We start from the raw sequence: 19,490 nt of genomic DNA, 5'->3' as shown, positions 1-19,490 counted from the left end.
GTAATCCTATGACCAGGAACTATTTAAGTTTAGAGTTATCATCTTTTTAGGTCTCACTATTATGATCTCATCATAATCCATAAAAAGCTTTACTCTAAACTATGGTATATCTTATTTAAACACTTAAATAGATAGAGCCCATAATAAAAACAAAACAAGTCTTTATTAATATCAATGAAATCAAAACAGATTACATAAAAGTTATTCCTAAATCCTAATACACGATTGGACTTAGGACATATTCCTTTCAGTGAGTAGCCTTTTGCAACCAACCTTGCTTTGCTTCTGGTAACTATACCATTTTCATCCATTTTATTCCTGAACACCCATTTTATTCTAATAATGCTTCTGTTCTTTGGTGTAAGAACTAACTTCCAGACTTTGCTTCTTTCAAACTGATTCAGCTCTTCCTGCATGGCAGATATCCAGTCAGGATCTAGTAGAGCTTCATCAATTTTCTTAGGTTCTACTTGAGACATAAAACATGCATGTAGGCACTCATTAGCAGTTGCACTTCTAGTCCTCACACCAGTAGTAGGATCACCAATAATTGCTTCTCTAGAGTGACTTCTATCCCACTTCCTTGTATGTGTTTATTGACTTGTGCCTTCATCCTCTACTTCATTGTTGGTATGACTGTCAGTTCCTTCTTCTCTTTCTCCCCCTGAGTTTGTGCTATCAAATTCAGGTGTATGAGCTGAGCTTCCATTTTCATGATCTTCCTGTTGAGAAGTCTCTTCATTTAATATTTGTTATGCATCAACTTCATCTTCCACATCAGAATCACTATCAATGTTGAGGTTTTCAAATGCAAGGGCTTCAACTTCATTATCATCAAGGCATTCCAAGTCTGGACACTTGTCATCATCGAAGGTCACATATATGCTCTTCATAATCTTCTTTTGATCAGTCATATAAACTTTGTAGGCTATTCTTTCCAGTGAATATCCCAGAAAAATTGCTTCAAAAACCTTTGAGTCAAATTTTCCCACATATTCAGAGTTGACTTTCAAAATGTAATACTTGCTTCCAAACACATGAAGATGCTTTACAATAGGCTTTCTCTCAGACATGATTGAGTAGGGTGACTTTCCATGTGCCTTGTAATGAGATATCTGTTCTGAGTATAACATGCAGTGTTAACAGCCTCTTCCTAGAATCTTGTTGGCAACTTGGCATCTTGCAGCATTGTCCTGGCAGCTTCAACCAATGTTCTATTCTTTCTCTCAACTACTCCATTTTGTTGAGGTGTTCTGGCAGCTGAGAATTCTTGAACAATGCCTTTGCCTTTGCAGAATTCACTTAATGTAGCATTTCTGAATTCTGTTCCATTGTCACTTCTCAATCTTTTCACACAATTGTAATCTTCAGCCTATTTTTCTATTTTCTTGATGTGCTCAATTATAATGTGTGGAGTTTCATCTTTAGAGTACATGAACTCTACCCAAGTGTATCTTGAGAAATCATCCACCATCACAAGTGCATTTTTGTTCCTTGAAATTGATAAGACATTTACTGGCCCAAATAAGTCCATGTGAATAAGTTGCAAGGGTGCACTTATAAAATTCACAGTTTTTGACTTGTGACTAGATCTTTTCATTTTTCCTTTCTGACAAGCTTCATAAACTTCAACTTGAGCAAATTCCAGCTTGGGCATGTCTCTTACTAACTCCTTTCTGACTAAGTTGTTAATTGCCTTGAAATTCAAGTGAGACAGCTTCTTATGCCATAGCTCGCTTTGTTCTTCTGATGACTTGGTGTAGAAGCAGCAAATACCATCCCAATTTATTGAGTCCAAGTCTACAACAAACAAGCTTCTTTTCTTTTCTCCTTTCAGAGCAACTTCACCAGTTTTCTTGCTGGTAAAAGTGCATTCTTCTTTGTTGAATAAAACTTCAAAGCCTTTGTCTGCAAATTGGCTAACACTGAGAAGATTCACTTCAAGACCATCTACTAGTACTACATCATCAATGACAACATTTTCAGAAACAATCTTGCTATATCCCATTGTGAATCCTTTATTGTTGTCTCCAAAGGTCACCAATGGGCCAGATTTCTCCTCAAACTGTGATAGAAGGGCCTTATCACCTGTCATATGTCTGGAACATCCATTGTCATTGATCCATATGACTTTCTTCACTTTTCCTGCACACAATGAGATTTAGGTGTGTTTAGTGACCCAAGCAGTGTTGAGTACTTTCTTCTTGTTAACTGATTTAGCAGAAGTAGAGTGAGTTATTTCAAATAAAATAGAGTTCAATGATTGTTGTGCACTTTTCCTTTATGATGTAGACTCAATTTTTGTTTCTTTGAGGTCTACTCTCAGTTTGTGGCAACTCTTGATCACTTTCAAGTTGCAAGGGATGCAGTCAAACTTATCACAGAATGAGTAGGGATCATTTAAATCTACTTCATTGTATTTACAAGCTCCTTCAGTTGGCTTACTAATAACCTTTTTACAAAGGTGAGTTCGATGATTTGCAGAGCCACATTTTTCACACTTTTTTCCAGGAGCATCTGCAACATAAGCTAGATTATTGCTTTTGTTTCTCCCTATTCTCCCATTTCTATTTTTCTTCTTTTTTCTTGCATCTTCAATCTTTATTTATTTGACAGGAGTCTTGGTGCTTTGATTGTCCATAAGATTTTCTTTAGCCTTGGAAGATTGAGTTGAATTTGCATTTTTTTTTCATTATCCTCATCTGCAATTTCTTGCTTGATGATCAATTTTTCTTCACTGAAGTTTACTTCACAAGTCTTAAACACAGGTGACCCAACATTTCTCAGCATTGCTGGAACATTTTCACTCTCTGTTACTTTTCCTTTGTCACTTATGTTTTTCTTTTTGTTGTTCAAGGCATCATATAATCAAGACCAATAGCAAAATTTGCACATGGTTTGTTTTTCTCATGGTACTGACCAACCAAATCAGATACATTCCTGAAGGACTTCAACTTTACTTCATTTTTCTCCAGTTTTTCCCTTAGCACAACCTCAATCTCATTTGCACACTTGAGCTTGTTCTTCAGATAACCATTTTCTTGTTTCAAGGCTTCAAGCTCCATTATCAACAATTTAGTTCCTTGTGTTTCATTCTCAAGCTTTTCATTCATTTTTGTCAGTCTGCTCACTTCTTCATTTGTAGCCACCATGCTTGTATGAATGTGAAACATTTCTGTGCTCATCTTTTCAACAGTTTCCTTATATTGATTCATATTTAAATCAGTGAAGGTAAGAGTTGGTACCTGTGATTTAAATGAGGATGATTCTCCTTGCTCCAGGGCCATGAGTGCATAGTTACCAAGTTCTTCATCTTCATCATTTTCAGAGTCATCCCAACTTTTACCTTCTGCAATATAAGCTTTGCTTTGCTGTTTCTTCAGAAGAGCTTCATACTTTGCTTCAACTTCAAGATAAGCTTTATCTTTCTTTGCCTTCTTGGGTTTCCTGCATTCTGTAGCAAAGTGGCCTAGTTCATCACAATTGAAGCACCTTATCTTAGATCTATCAACATATCCAGTTTTGTAGCCATTCTTGCTATCATAATTGTACTTCCCTTTTTCCTTCCAGCTGCTGTCTTTGTTGAAAGACTGTCCTTTACTCTTGAAGTATCTTGGCTTCTTTACTCTAATATTAGAGAATTTCCTAGCCAAATAGGCCATTGACTGGTCTAGCTCATCTAGTTCTTCAAGAGTATATAACTCATCTTTTTCCAATTCCAGAATGACTTGCTCCTGTGAATCATTTGTTCTTTGCTCACTTGTTGAGGCAAATGAAGGTTGAGATCTTGGTTCATCATTGGATGTTTGGCTTTCATTTACAATTAAAGCACTTGATCCATCCACAACATGTCCTTGATCAGATCTCAATGATTGCCTTTGAATCATCTCTAGTTCATATGTTTTGAGAATTCCATATAGAACTTCCAGAGTTATTCTACTCAAGTGTCTCCCTTCCCTGATTGCTGAGATTTTCTGTTCCAAATGATCAGGGAGAGTAAGCAAGAACTTTAGGTTCACTTCTTCATCTCCATAGTATTTGTCATGAAGCTGCAAGTCATTTATCACCTTATTGAATCTTTCAAACACATCAGTAATGCTTTCCTTTGGCTTAGCCATGAAACCCTCATACTATGAAATCATTATCCTTCTTTAATTTGATCTAACCTCCTCAGTTCCCTATCAGAGTATCTCAATCTTTTCCCATATTTTCTTGGCAGTGTCACAGTTGACAATGTTGTTATACATTACATTGTCAAATGACTCAATCAATATTAATTGCAAGTTGCTATCCAGGGAAACTTTCTTTTTTTCAGGGTCACTATACTCAGAAGGAACTTTTGGAGCATAATGAGCTGGAATAACCATGTCTCCTTCTGTAGATTTCCTTAACTCTAACCATAGGAATGAAGGGTCCATTCTTGAGGATCTGAATGTAGAGTGGATTGGCCATCCTGATAAACAGCAACATTTTCTTTTTTCAAAGAGTGTAGTTAGTTTTGTCAAAAGTAGGAATTTTGATGCTACTGATTTTCTGTGTATTCATTCTTCCAAGATCTTGAATCTGTTTACTTTCAGATTTTTCTCTGATACCACTCATTAGGAAATGAATAACACACAGAGGGGGGGTAAATGTGTTTTACTATTTTTAGGCTTTTCTTGAATGTTTTTGACTTGGTTTAACAAAGTAAATTAATTCTTGTAGTGAAATATGTTCATGCAGAATTTAAGCTTGCAGAAAATAAAGAACACAGATCTTCAAAACTCACTTAATTTTATATTAAAATTAAGACTGTTTTGCTACAAAATTTCTAGGCTCTTTGTTGATAAAGAGCTTAGCTTCTTCTTGAGAGTGTTATAAGAAATTTGATCTAAATTGTTACAACCGACTAAAGGACCAGTGTTAACTTTATAACTTAGTTAACTGCTGGTTTACACAGTATGTAATAAGACATGCTATTAGCTTTTCTAAACTGTCACTTGTCATTTCTATTTATAGAAAAGTAGATCTTACATTTCTGGCTTAGCATATCCTTACCATCCCGTGTTCACTTTGATCTTCCTTTGTCAGTTAATCTTTACCATTAATCTTGCACATTCTTCAAGCTGCTTTTTGTAGACTTGTCAATCCAGCTGTTGGATTGTTTGTTGATTGTTTATCTTGGATATTGAACTGATCTGCAACTTTGTACTTTGAGATTGTACCTCGAGATCTTCAGTTTAGGTCTATAGAACATTTGACATCTCGATAAGTATATTAGCTTATCGAGATCTCTAGTGCTCTATATTTAGTTTAGCTTGTAGAGGTCTTCCGTTCTCTATAAGAGATTTTAGGCTTGTTGAGATCTCTAGTCTTCACATCTCCACTTCGACTTATCGATAACTCTTAGTTCTCTAGTGGCTTCTTGACTTGTCAATATCTCATAGTTATCTAGTCAAATTAACTTGTCGATATCTCATAGTTCTCTAGTGATCTTATCGATATCTCTGAGTTCTCTAGTGAATTTTGACTTATCGATATCTCTGAGTTCTCTAGTGGAACTTGACTTATCGATAACTCAGAGTTCTCCAATGAATGTAGACTTGTCGATAACTCTGAGTTCTCTAGTAAAGAAATGACTTGTCGATATCTCCAATCTTCAGTTCTTCAATTTGGCTTGTTGATATCTCTAAGTTCTCTAGTAGCTTTCCTGAGTTCTCTATAAGCCATTCTGGAGTTCTCGAATGACTTCTCTATAACATTAAATCTGTGACTTGTAGAGATCTTGACTTAGAGTATTTTTCCTAAAACAGATTTATTCAACTCCGAGCTTCTTCATAATTTTTCTGAGGCATGATCTTCTTCCTGATAGAATTCTTAGGCTTGATACTGTTTATAGAAAAAGACTACAGTCTGCTCCTTTGACATTTTTACAGAATTTAAATGTTACAAGTACAAAATACAAATTAAGATAACAATACAACGTACTTAGGGTTGGCCCCAAGCTTAGCTGATTACCAAAAATAACAGTTCATTAATCTCCTTAGATCAGATTCTCTTGTTAATATATAAGTTGTATTCTTTTCTCTCTATTTTTGTGATCGTATTAGTTGTTTATGTTGATTTGTGTTTAATGCTTCTCAAAGATTGATCATCCTTGAGATTGATTTCGTAATTTAGGTGGACTTGGAAGAGAACCCCTCAATTAAGACCCAATAAATATATCTTAGGATTAATGTTTATATTAATTTGTGGTTAGGATATGAATATACCTAAACACCCTAAGGAGTCCAATTAAGACGAAACTTAATGTTGTTTATGCTTTTAAATCTTACATAGAAATATGGGGGTTATTGCATAAATTAGAGTCACTTGAGATTCAGAAGGTCCTTGTGAATACATGATTATCTTAGACTAGCAATTAGACCACGAGAATAGAGGTTAAAGAAGAAGCTTGTTGAAGAACATTGGATGAAGTTAAAAGCCTAGTTTTCATTCTCTTGGAATTTATTAATCATTATTTTGTGTTAGTTTAATTATTTAGTGGTAATTTAATAAAAATCTTCATTTGATTTCTATTTGACTTGAATTGAAGGAACATTGGTAATTGGTATTTAACAGCTTATTAGTAGTATTCATGGGAACGAATTTATATACTACTTGTTGCGATACGTGCTCTTGCGGTAAGGTTGTAAAACCGACAACATCTTCTTTGTCAAATATTACTTTGAAACCTTTGTCTGTAAACTGGATGAAACTTAGAAGATTCACCTCAAGACCAGAAACTAGTGCTACATCTTCAATAACAACATTTCCATAAATTAGCTTGCCATATCTCATTGTGAATCCTTTGTTGTTGTCTCCAAAAGTCACCAATGGGCCAGCCATATCCTCAAATTGCGATAGCAGGGCTTTATCACCTTCATATGCCAGGAACATCCACTGTCAATGATACATATGACTTTATTCTTCTTTCCCTGCACACAATAAGGATTAAGTGTGTTTAGCTACCCAAACAGTGTTGGGCACTTTCTTCTTTTTCACAGAAGTTGCAGAAGTAGAATTTGAATTTTCAAAAAGAACATCATTCATAGCCTGATCGACATTTTCCTTTTTAATCTCAAATCCAAGATTGGCTTCCTTGAGATCTTTTAGCAATTTATGACAGCTTGTTGTAACCTTCATATTGCAAGGAATACAGTCAAACTTATCATTGAAGGAATAGGGATCTTCAGCCACAACCTCATTGTACTTGCATGCTCCAACTTTTAGGTCACTAACAGCCTTTCTACAAATGTGAGTTAGATGATTTGTTGAGCCACATTTCTGTCATTGCTTCCTTGGAGCATCTGCAACATAGGCATAATTGTTGCTTTTATTTACACCTATTTTTCCATTCCTGTTCTTTTTCTTTTTTCTTAATGTTTTCAGTCTTGATTTCCTTGATTGGTGTTTTAGTAGCTTGATTTACTACAGGATTCTTCTCAATTCAATGTTGGGGGTGGATCCTATATCTTTCTTTTTCTTTTGTTCATCTGTAATTTCTTGCTTGATTTCCAACTCCACTTCACTGAAATTTATTTCATAGGCTTTAAACAAAGGTGCATTTACTCTCTTCAACATCACAAGAACATCCTGATTCTCAATTTCTTTTCCTTTATTAGCTTCAATTTTCTTATGAGAGTATAGAGCCTCATAGTCCAAACCAATAGCTATGTTAGCACATGGTTTATTTTTCTCCTGATACTGCCTAATTAATTGAGATGAATTCTTGAATAATTTGAGCTTCAAATTATTTTTCTCAATTCTTTCTCTTAGCACTGCCTCTACTTCTCCAGCAGACTTCAGCTTGTCCTTGAGATACTCATTTTCCTGTTTGACTGTTTCAAGACCAACAAGCTGCAGTTCTAGCTCTTATTTTTTAATCTCAAGCTTCTCATTGATTTTTGACAGTCTACTTACTTCCTCAGTAGCTGCCATCATGCTTGTGTAGATGTGAAATATCTCTACACTCATTTTTTCAATGGTTTCTTAATATTAAGTGGCATTTAATTCAATTATGGTTAGAATTGGTACCTCTGATTTGGATGCAAATGATTCACCTTTCTCTAGAGCCATGAGAGTATAATTTCCATATTCTTTACATCCATCCTCAACATCAGTATCATTCCATCTTTTGCCTTCTGTAATATATGCCTTACCCTATTGCTTTCTCAAGAGTGCTTCATACTTTGCTTCCAACTCCAAATAAGCTTTATCTTTCTTCACTTTCTTTAGCTTTCTACACTCAGTGGCAAAGTGACCTAGTTCATCACAATTATAGCACCTTATATTTGATCTGTCAACAGACCCTGACTTGTAGCCACTTTTTCCAGCTGAATTGAACTGAGTTTTTTCTTTCCAATTGCTGTTTTTATTGGATCTATGACCCTTGCTCTTGAAGTAATTTGGCTTATTATCCTTATGTTAGAGAATTTTCTTACAAGGTAAACTATTGACTGGTCCATCTCATCCAGTTCATCAAGGGTGTAGAATTCATTCTCCTCTAGCTCCAATATGACTTGCTTCTGTGGTTCCTTATTTTTTTGCTCAACAGCTTGAACAACTGGAGTCTGAGCTTCTAGTTCATCTTCAGATGTTTTACTGTCATTGACAACCAAGGCACTAGTTCCATCAACAACATATCAATGATCAGCTCTCAATAACTTTCTCTGTAACATTTCCAGCTCATAGGTCTTCAAGATCCCATACAAGACTTCTAGAGTCATTCGGCTTAAATATCTTCCTTCTCTAATAGCATATATATTTTGTTTCAAATGATCAGGAAGGGTGAACAAGAATTTAAGGTTGACCTCTTCAGCTTCATAATACTTTCCATAAAGCTGCAAATCATTAATCAGCTTATTGAACCTTTCAAAAACCTCAGTTATAATTTCCTTAGATTTAGCCATAAAATCCTCATACAGTGACACTAAGATCCTTCTTTGATTAGATCTAACCTTTTTTATTCCCTCACACATTATTTCTATTGTCTCCCAGATCTGTTTAGCAGACTCAAAATTAATAATGTTATTGTACACCACATTATCAGGAGACCCAATCAATATGAGTTGTAAGCTGCTATCCAGTGAAACCTTTTCTTTTTAGGCTCTGTGTAGGTTGAGGGATCTTTAGGTGAAAAATGTGCAGGTATGATCATGTCTCCATCTGTAGATTCAGGAACCATTTCCATAGGAATGAAGGGTCCATTTTTGAGAATCTGAATGTACATAAGGTTGGCCATCCTTATGAACAACATCCTTATGTACAACATCATTTTCTTCTTCCATAGTGTATAGTTGATCTTGTCAAAGACATGTATCTTGATACTGCTTAATTTCTGAGCACTCATTCTTTCAATATCTTTATCTGTTTTCTTTCAGATTTTGCTCTAATACGACTTGTTAGATATTGATTGCAATGAAATATAACACGGGGGGGGGGGGTGAATGTGTTTCTTGGATTTTAATCCTCTTTTAAAACTGTTTGGCTTATGGATGAACAAAACAGTTAAGAATTATAGAGATATAATGTTTAACAATAAACACAAAAAATACAATATCCAAAAACTCACTGATTTATATTAATTAAGTTTGTCTTGATACAAATATGTCTTCTTAGAAAATAAGAACTCAGCTATAAATCTCTAGAGAGAATACACGATTTTTCTAAATCTGTTTGTTACTTCTAAACTACGGACCCGTGCATGCTTTATAGACCGACATCACATGATTACAAAAATTGCACTAAAATGTACTAACACATTTTCTAAAGCTATCTTGTCTATTTCCTTTTCTGATGTTAAAAAATCTATGCAGAATCTTGTACGTCTGTGACCATCCTTTGTCCAGTGAATCTTGGCCCTTGATCTTATATTCTTCAAGTTGCTTTTGTAGTCTTTTCAATTCAGTGATTCAGTTGTTTTTTGACTGATAATCTTGAATCTTGAACTTGTTTGTATTCTGAATTTGAGATAGTTTGTCGAGATCTCTTTTTGTTCTATAGAGAAGTGACATACTGATAAGTAAAATGACTTATCGATATCTTGAGTTCTCTACATGTATATTTGATTTGTCGAGGTCTCCAGTTCTCGACATGTAGAATAGCTTGTTGACATCTCCAGTCTCTCTACATAGCTTTTGACTTGTCAACATCTTGAGTTCTCTACATAAAGATTTTGACTTGTCGATATCTCTAGATCTCTTCATGTAGAAATGACTTTTCGATATCTCTGAGATCTCTATATAAATTTGACTTAACCATATCTCTGAGATCTCTACATGAGGAAATGACTTGTCGATATCTCTAATTCTCTACTTATACATTTTACTTGTCAATATCTGAGATCTCTACATGCAGAAATGACTTGTCGATATCTCTTGGGACTTCTCTACAAGTCAATTTGGACTTCTTGACAGACTTCTCGATATCCCTTGATCTATGAATTGTCGATATCTGACTTAGAACTGTTGTGGATATGTTGTGAACTTGATGATTTTATTAACAAAACACCTTGGTAGATTTTACTTAGTGAAAAATGTAGCACTCGACGGATAAGGATTATAGTCCCGACGGATGACTCAATATAGTCCCGACGGATGATTATTTATTATACATCGAGTGAGTAGCTTGTGTAACAATAAGTCTGTAGCACATTTCTGCATACACATTGTTTAGATTTTGTAGTAGTACTCGAGTCATGTTGACTTTAACTATATATGCAGAATAGGTTGATTAATTGTACATAGATGATGTCTTGTAATTCTGCATAAATGAAATGAAGTCAAGTGCCAAATAGCTACCCGATGGATAAACAACAATGCCACTCGACGGATGATCAACAAGGCAACCCGACGGATGATCATGAACCCGACGGATAAAGAATTCAAACATCTGTTGACAGTGACAACACAGTCACATGCGTCGAGTGTATGCAAAAGGAATGTGGAAGCCTATTCAACTGGGTTTTAGAGAACAAAGAAGCATTGCCATTTCCATGCTATTGTGAAGATATTCAAAGATGCTGGAATACAGTAATGAAGCAGCAGAGTATTAGACTTGATAGGTTTTGTTTTATTATCTTGTCTTATTACTATGTAATCTTGGTGATATATAAACCAAGTAGTAGCAAATAGAACAACAACAAGACTAAGAACACTTTTCTCAGAGAAACATTTGTAAGCTGTATTTCTTAGCATTTCTCTGTAAACTTAGTTGTTCATATTTGTAAGCAGCTGTGAGCTAATTTAGCTACACAGAGTTCTCTTGATATAATATATATCTCTGGTGGATACATTTAAATCCACTAGAAAGTTTTTAAAGACTTGTATTTTTAATTACTTGTGTCTTGATTCATTCCAATATATTATTCCGCAGTTTGCAAATCAATTCACACAGTTATATATTATTAAGATAGAACATTTTATATCTTTGTGAAAAAGTTTCAAAAATTCCATTCAACCCCCCTTCTGTAATTCTTGTTGCATTGTTAGGGACTAACAAGAACATTTTTCCTAGAACAGTTTTATTCAAATCCAAGCTGCTACACTTTTCTCTGAGGCATGATCAAGAATTGATCTTTTTCCAGAGTTTATTCCTTAGCTTGAAGGTTGTTCACAGAAAAAATCCCCCAGTCAAATCTACTAAACATTTTTACAGACTCAAGGAATACGATTACAGAATACAAATATAGATTATCATACAACTTAATCTTAGGGTTGTCAATTTGACTTAGTCTTGTTATCTACAGGCATGTCTTGCATAATAGTGTTTTTTGGGTATCTGTATTTACAAAAGGGTTATAGATTACTTCGATTGGATAATCATACAATTTTTGTAAGTAGACATGGTAAATTTCATGAGCACATTTTTCCTTATTATCTTAAATCTTCGTCCTTACCTCTAAGTACAAACACCACTTCTAGAAATTCATACACCTTTCTTGATTGGTTAGCATTATCTACCATTGCTTTCTCAAGTGGCATTCATACATTGGATGATAGCAATTATGATACTTCTGATCATCTGGACAATATCAATTCACCTACATCCATTCCAGCTGTGTCCAGTTTTGAGCAGAATACACACATTCCAGTTATGTCCAGTTCTGAGCACAATGACAATACTGAGTCATTGGGTTGTTCTTCTCTTGTTCCTAAATCTTCAACTAGACTCAAATCACAACCAATGTGATGGTCTGACTATCACACTATTGTGCCCTTCTCTGTGAAATATAGTAATACTGTGATTCTTCATCATGATAATCATTCTGATGATCAACCTCTTCATGTTTCTTCTAATGCTACTATTATTTTTTAGCCCATCTTTTATCACCAAGTCATAAAGAATCCACAGTGGATTCAAGCTATGCAGAAAGAACTGGATGCTTTAGAGGCAAATGACACATGGACCTTAATACCTTTACCTCTTGGCAAATGTACCATTGACCGCAAGTGGGCTGATAAGGTGAAATACTTAAAAAATGGAGATATAAATAGATTTAAGGCACAATTGGTTGTCAAAGGATGTACTCAATATGCAGGAGTTAACTATCATGATACATATGCCCCTGTTGTTAAAATCGTGAATGTTTGTAATTTATTAACTATTGTTGCAGCATAGGGTTGGTGTGTTGAACAATTAGACGTTAACAACGCTTTTCTGCATGGTGATCTCTCAGAAGAAGTGTATATGCAGCCTCCTCCCGGGTATAAATTACCACCTAATAAATCTCATTGGGTTTGTCATTTAAACAAGTCAATATATGGTTTAAAGAGAGCATCTCGAGAATGGTTTTCTAAACATACTAATTCCTTGATTCATGATGGTTATAAGGAATCATTGTTAGATTATTCATTATTCACTTATGTTCTGGATCTATTTTGTTACCGTTGTCGTTTATGTTGATGATATTTTGATTGCTGGAAATGATATGCCTATTATCAAAACTTTAATAACATTGCTGAGTACTCAATTCAATGTCAAAGATTTGGGTCCTATTATATATTACTTAGGCCTGGAAGTGCACAGAAATGATCAAGGCATTTTTCTTAATCAACAGAAGTTTGTCAATGATTAACTTCAATCTGCTAAAATATTGGACTGCAAATCGTTGGTAGTTCCTATAGCACCTCATATCAAGCTATTCAATAATGATAAATTTGAAGCTCTTCTTCCTGATTCTACTTTGTACCGTTACTTGGTAGGAAATATGTTATATCTCACCTCTACGAGCCCAGACATTTTTTATTCGGTTCAATCATTAAATCAGTTTTGGAATGCTCCTCGAACTTCTCACTTTGAGGTTGTCACTCGAGTTTTACGATATTTAAAACATACTTCTGCTCATGGTCTATTATTTTCTGCTAACAACCCTTTAAATTTCAAGGATATAGCAACAATGACTGGGCAGGTAATGTGATTGATAGAAGATCTTTTGGAGATTATTATTTTTTGCCGGGTAATGTTGTTATTTCTTGGAGAGCCAAGAAGCAATTAGTCACTTCTCATAGTTCAGCTAAAGCTGAATATTGAGCTTTAGCTGATTCTTCATGTGAGGTAATTTAGCTTCAGAATCTTCTTACAGAACTTACATGTCCTGTTCAGAATACACCTTTATACTGTGATAGTAAAGCAACCATCGACTTGACAACAAATCTAGTATATCATGCTCGAACTAAGCGCATTGAATTGGACGTGCATTTCGTCAGAGAAAAAATTGCTTTTGGTTTGATCACAATCATATAAGTTATGACCAAAGAAAACTTTGCAGACTTACTTACTAAAAGACTTGGTAAAGTCTCATATTGGTATTGTTCTTCCAAATTCGATCTTACTTTTCCCTCTAAGGTAACTTATCCATCAAAGACGACCTCAATTTGTGGGGGGCTAATGCTACGGTAAACATGGTAGTTTAAAGGGGGGCTATTGACTATGAGAATGCAAGCGTGGTTAAAGCCACAAAATAGAAATTATTAATTCCTTTTATCCAAATATTCCCTTATAATATGTAACTAATTATGTTATTGTCTTCTACATAAGTCCTACTATACATATCAAGTTGTATAGATTTTAACAGCTAAGTTGAATATAAAAAATATTACATTTTTTTATTTCTTCTTTGTTTTACATAATGCTACTTGATTGTTCACAAACTCATAGAGTTCTTCAGACCCTCACAAAACAAATTTTGCAAAATAGTGAGGGCAATCATACCAACGTTATCTTCTCTCCAGTTTCCATACAACTTATTCTTAGCTTGATTGTATCCGGTTCAAAAGACCAAACCCTTGACTAGCTTCTCACTTTTCTTAAAGCTAAAAGTATTGAAGAACTTAACTCAGTATCTTTTATGTTACTAATGTTATTCTTGATGATGAATGGTACTCTGGCGACCCGAGCTCGTCGTTGGCTAGTTGTGTTTGGATCGATAAATCTATGTCCTTTAAATCTTTTTTCAAGAATGTGATGAATCATGTCTATAAGGCTACTTCTGAAGTTGTTGATTTCCAGGACAATGTTTATCATTAATTACTTTATTATAATATATCTGTTTGAATTATTTAGTACTTATTCTTAAATTTTATTATTAGTGATATCTCTGGTGTTGATTTCTGTGAACTTATGTAGCCTATTAAATCGATAAATTTAATGAACTCTTGGGTCGAAAAGGAAACCAATGGCATTATCAAAGGCATATTTCCTCCTAGTTCAGTTATTTTCTCAACCAGGCTTGTTTATGCCAATGCCGTCTATTTCAAAGGAGCATGGAGGTGACATTATTAGTTCAATTCGTTAGAAATAAAACAACATGACATTTATCTTCTCAATGGGAGCTCTGTTAAGTTCCCTTCATGTCCTTATCGGATGTTCATTTTATTCACGCATTTGACAATTTCAAAGTGGGTTGACTGTGTTATGAAAAAGGTTGTGACTCATAGTGCCAATTTATATTATACATTCTCCTCCTAAATGCAAAAGACGGTCTTCCAACTTCGGTAGAGAGACTAGGCTCATAATCCAGATTCCTTGACTGCCACCTAATTGCAACACCACATGAAAAAGTTGGAAAATTTCTGACCCAAAAATTCAAAATATCATTTGTATTTAAAGCTTTTGAAGCATTAAAGAGTGTAGGGTTGGCGTCACCGTTCCTTCCAGGATGATTACCAAGATCATGAATGAATCTGTTAATAGTAAGATTCTGTATGTTATAAACATATTTCATAAATCTTTCATTGAAGTTAATGAAGAAGGCACTAAAGCCTCTGCGTCATTTGGTGCAGTATGTGGAGGTAGTTTTACTCCTATCAAATTAATTAACTTTGTTGCAGACCACCCATTCGTGTTATTTGTCAGAGAAGACATTACAGGATTTGTGCTTTTCAGCAGACTTGTGCTTAATCCTTTATCTGCTTAATGTAATTCACATGCTTTAATTTCAAAATTACTAATTATCAGAGCAACTGGTTGATGCTTAAATAAAGTTTCCAATGGTATCAAGAGCTATGGTTCGATACAGGATAAATTGATGATGAGTTATATCGGGTTGGCTTTCACAAGTTGGGTTTAAAACAGGTGTCATGATTATTTTTTCTTCTAATCTTCTTCTTATTCAAATCGTTCTTTTTTTTTCTTGGATGATTTTGAGTTTTAATCATGACTATTATTTTTTTTTCAATTTGGTTGGATTCTCATGGGTAAACAAAATTGATTTTTGTTGAAGTTTTTTTTTTCTGGTTTTGGTTGGGACTCCCATTCAACTTTTCTACTAGTTTTGGTTAGTACTCTCATATAATTTTTTTGTTATTTTTGGTTAGGACTCTTATACACATTATCGGTCTCTCTTTGATGATATTGGCTCCTTGAAAATATAATTTTTTCTCTTTATTTCCCTTTCGTCTTCCTTTCCTTTTCTTGTGTTGATGATGAGGGTAGCCCTATGTACATCTGTATAATTATTCTCCTTATATTTTTTTATCTAGTGCTCTATGCACATTGGCCCTAAGTGGTTTATTTAGTTTATTTGGCGCTCTAGGCACATTGGCCATTCGAGGGATTGTTTAGTTTATTTGGTGCTCTAGGCACATTGGCCCTTTGAGGGATTGTTTAGTTTATTTGGTGCTCGAGGCACATTGGCCCTTCATGGGATTAGTTTAGTTTATTTGGTGCTCTAGGCACATTGGCCCTTCAAGGGATTGCTTTGGTTTATTTGGTGTTCTAGGTTCATTATTTTAGTTTATTTGGTGCTCTAGGAATACCGGCCCTTCGTGGGATTTGATTAGATTTGGATATAGTTTGAATTGAGATACAGTTTTTATTTGGTTGAGGATTGGATATAGTTTATTGTTTTAAATTCGATTATTTAGATTTTGTTTGGATTGGGTATTGGGTTTGATTTTATATTTCGATTTAGTTTCAATGGTTAAGATTTATTTTTCGGATTTAGTTTAGATGGTTGTAGAGTTTTAGTTATAAAGTTGTTTTGGTTATTAAATAGCGTGGATATTTCTTCTGTTGATAATTAGATTTCTTGTTAATTGTGATTTTGGATTGGATACACTTGGATTGCTCAATTTTCTCTTGTCACTACAACAAATTCGGCCATTTACGACGACCAACTTACGACAGAAAAAAATGCGCGTCTAACTTACGACGGAAATATTTTTTCGTCGTAATTATTTACGACGGAAAATACTATCTGTCGTAAGTTGATTATTTTATTATTAAAACTAGCATCAATTGAATAAAAAAAGGATGGAGTCAGCTACGTGGAGGAATGACGCCATTCAACTTACGACGAAAATCTAATTCCGTCGTAAGTTAAATATTTTTATTAAAATTTTAACTTGAAATTAAATAAAAAAATTATTTTTTCTAAACTTACGACGAAATATTTGTGACGGAAAAGATCTGATCGTCCAATTTACGACGGATTTTAGAATTCGTCGTAAGTTATCAAAGAGGGAAATTCAATTTTTTCCCCAAAATTTTGGCGATGAATTTGATTTTTCTTAAATTTTTGGGAACCAGTAATTTATGACGGATTTCGTCGTAAATTAGCACCTAATTTCTAATATTTTCAATTTTAAAAAATATTATTTCATGATCCGACCACATTGATGTTAGCATTTATTTGTTTGAGTGACATATTAGAAATTTCAAAAAAAATTGAATATTTTGATAAAAATTATTTAATGTGAAATATTGATTATATCATTAATATATATATATATATATATTGTCGTCCATACAGTTGAATCAATAAAAAATATTTTTAAAATAATCGAAAAATAAATTCAGAAGTAAACACTAGTTAGATGTACTAGTCAAACTCATGTTTGACTGTTAAAATGACAAACCAAATAAAATTATTTTGATATAAAATTTTGGTTATATCACTTATATATATATTTATTGACATCCATAAGGTTGGATCGTTGAGAAATATTTTCAAAATAATCGAAACACCAATTCAGGATTAAATACTAGTTAGTTGTATTAGTCAATCGATGCTTGACTGTTAAAATGATAAACCAAATATAATTATTATAATATGGAATTTTGGTTTTATCACTAATATATATATATATCTATTGACATCCATACGGTTGGATCGTTGAGAAATATTTTTAAAATAATCGAAACACAAATTCAGAAGTAAACACTAGGTAGCTGTACTAGTCAAACTCATGCTTGACTGTTAAAATGGCAAACCAAATAAAATTATTTTAACATGAAATTTTGGTTATATGACTAATATATATATCTATTGACATTTATACGGTTGAATCGTTGAAAATTATTTTTAAAATAATCGAAACACCAATTCAGGATTCAACACTAATTAGTTGTACTAGTCAAACTAACGCGTGACTGTTAAAATGGCAAATTAAATAAAATTATTTTGATATGACATTTTGGTTATATCACAAAAATATATATTTGTTGACATCCAGACAGTGGGATCGTTGAGAAATATTTTTAAAATAATCAAAATACAAATTCAGAATTAAACACTAGTTAGATGTACTAAGTCAAACTCATGCTTGACTGTTAAAATGACAAACCAAATAAAATTATTTTGATATGAAATTTTGGTTATATCACTAATATATATTTATTGACATCCATACGGCTGGATCGTTGAGAAATATTTTCAAAATAATCGAAACACCAATTCAGGATTAAACATTAGTTAGTTGTATTAGTCAAACTAATGCTTCACTGTTAAAATGGCAAAACAAATATAATTATTATAATATGAAATTTTGGTTATATCACTAATATATATATATATATATATTGACATCCATATGGTTGGATCGTTGAGAAATATTTTTAAAATAATCGAAACACAAATTCAGAAGTAAACACTAGTTAGCTGCACTAGTCAAACTCATGCTTGACTGTTAAAATGGCAAACCAAATAAAATTATTTTGACATGAAATTTTGGTTATATGACTAATATATATATATCTATTGACATTCATACGGTTGGATCGTTAAAAATTATTTTTAAAATAATTGAAACACCAATTCAGGATTCAACACTAGTTACTTGTACTAGTCAAATTGATGCGTGATTGTTAAAATGGCAAACCAAATAAAATTATTTTGATATGAAATTTTGGTTATATTACTAAATATATATTGACATCCATACGGTTGGATCGTTGAAAAATATTTTTAAAATAATCGAGACACAAATTCAGAAATAAACACTAGTTAAATGTACTATTCAAACTGATATTTGACTTTTAAAATGACAAACTAAACGAAATAATTTTGATATGAAATTTTAGTTATATCACTAATATATATATATATATATATCTATTGAAATTCATACTCGAAATCTTATAATATAATATAATATAATTATATATAAATTTAATTTTATATCAATAATAAATAACTTATATAAATTTATAATTTATATACAGTACGTCATAGATGACCTAACTAAACATTTGAGGGCGGTGTTACCATAGATTATGTTACTATAGATTATGTTACCATATTAATTTTTATTGAAGTAACTAAAATACTTTTTAAATATAAAATAACATCATGAATAGTTTTAAAATTATAAAAATTAAATAAAATAATAAATTATTGTAATAATTAAAATGAGTGTAATTTCAAATTCATATCATAAAATTAAAAAAAATTGATGTAACATGGGCCGGGCTACTGAAATAATCGGGTCGAATGGCTAAAATTTGGGTTGGACTGCCACTATTTTGACTAAGCGGGAAGTGAAAATTTCAGAAAATAATAAAGGGGGAAACCAATTTGGGGGAAATTACTTCGGGTGTGTTTGATATTGCTGTTGCTGACAGCAACAACAGCTTTTCGCTGAAAAGCAGTTAAAAAACTGTTTGGTAAAATTCAAAAACTGTTTTTTGAAAAAGTGCTTTTGACTTAAAAGCTGCTGTTGGAGAAATCAAGTCCCCCATGCTTTTAGAAA

Source organism: Apium graveolens, chromosome 10 (genome assembly GCF_009905375.1).
Source record: "Apium graveolens cultivar Ventura chromosome 10, ASM990537v1, whole genome shotgun sequence".
NCBI classification, from domain to species: Eukaryota; Viridiplantae; Streptophyta; class Magnoliopsida; order Apiales; family Apiaceae; genus Apium; species Apium graveolens.
Note: the sequence above shows the minus strand (reverse complement) of the source record.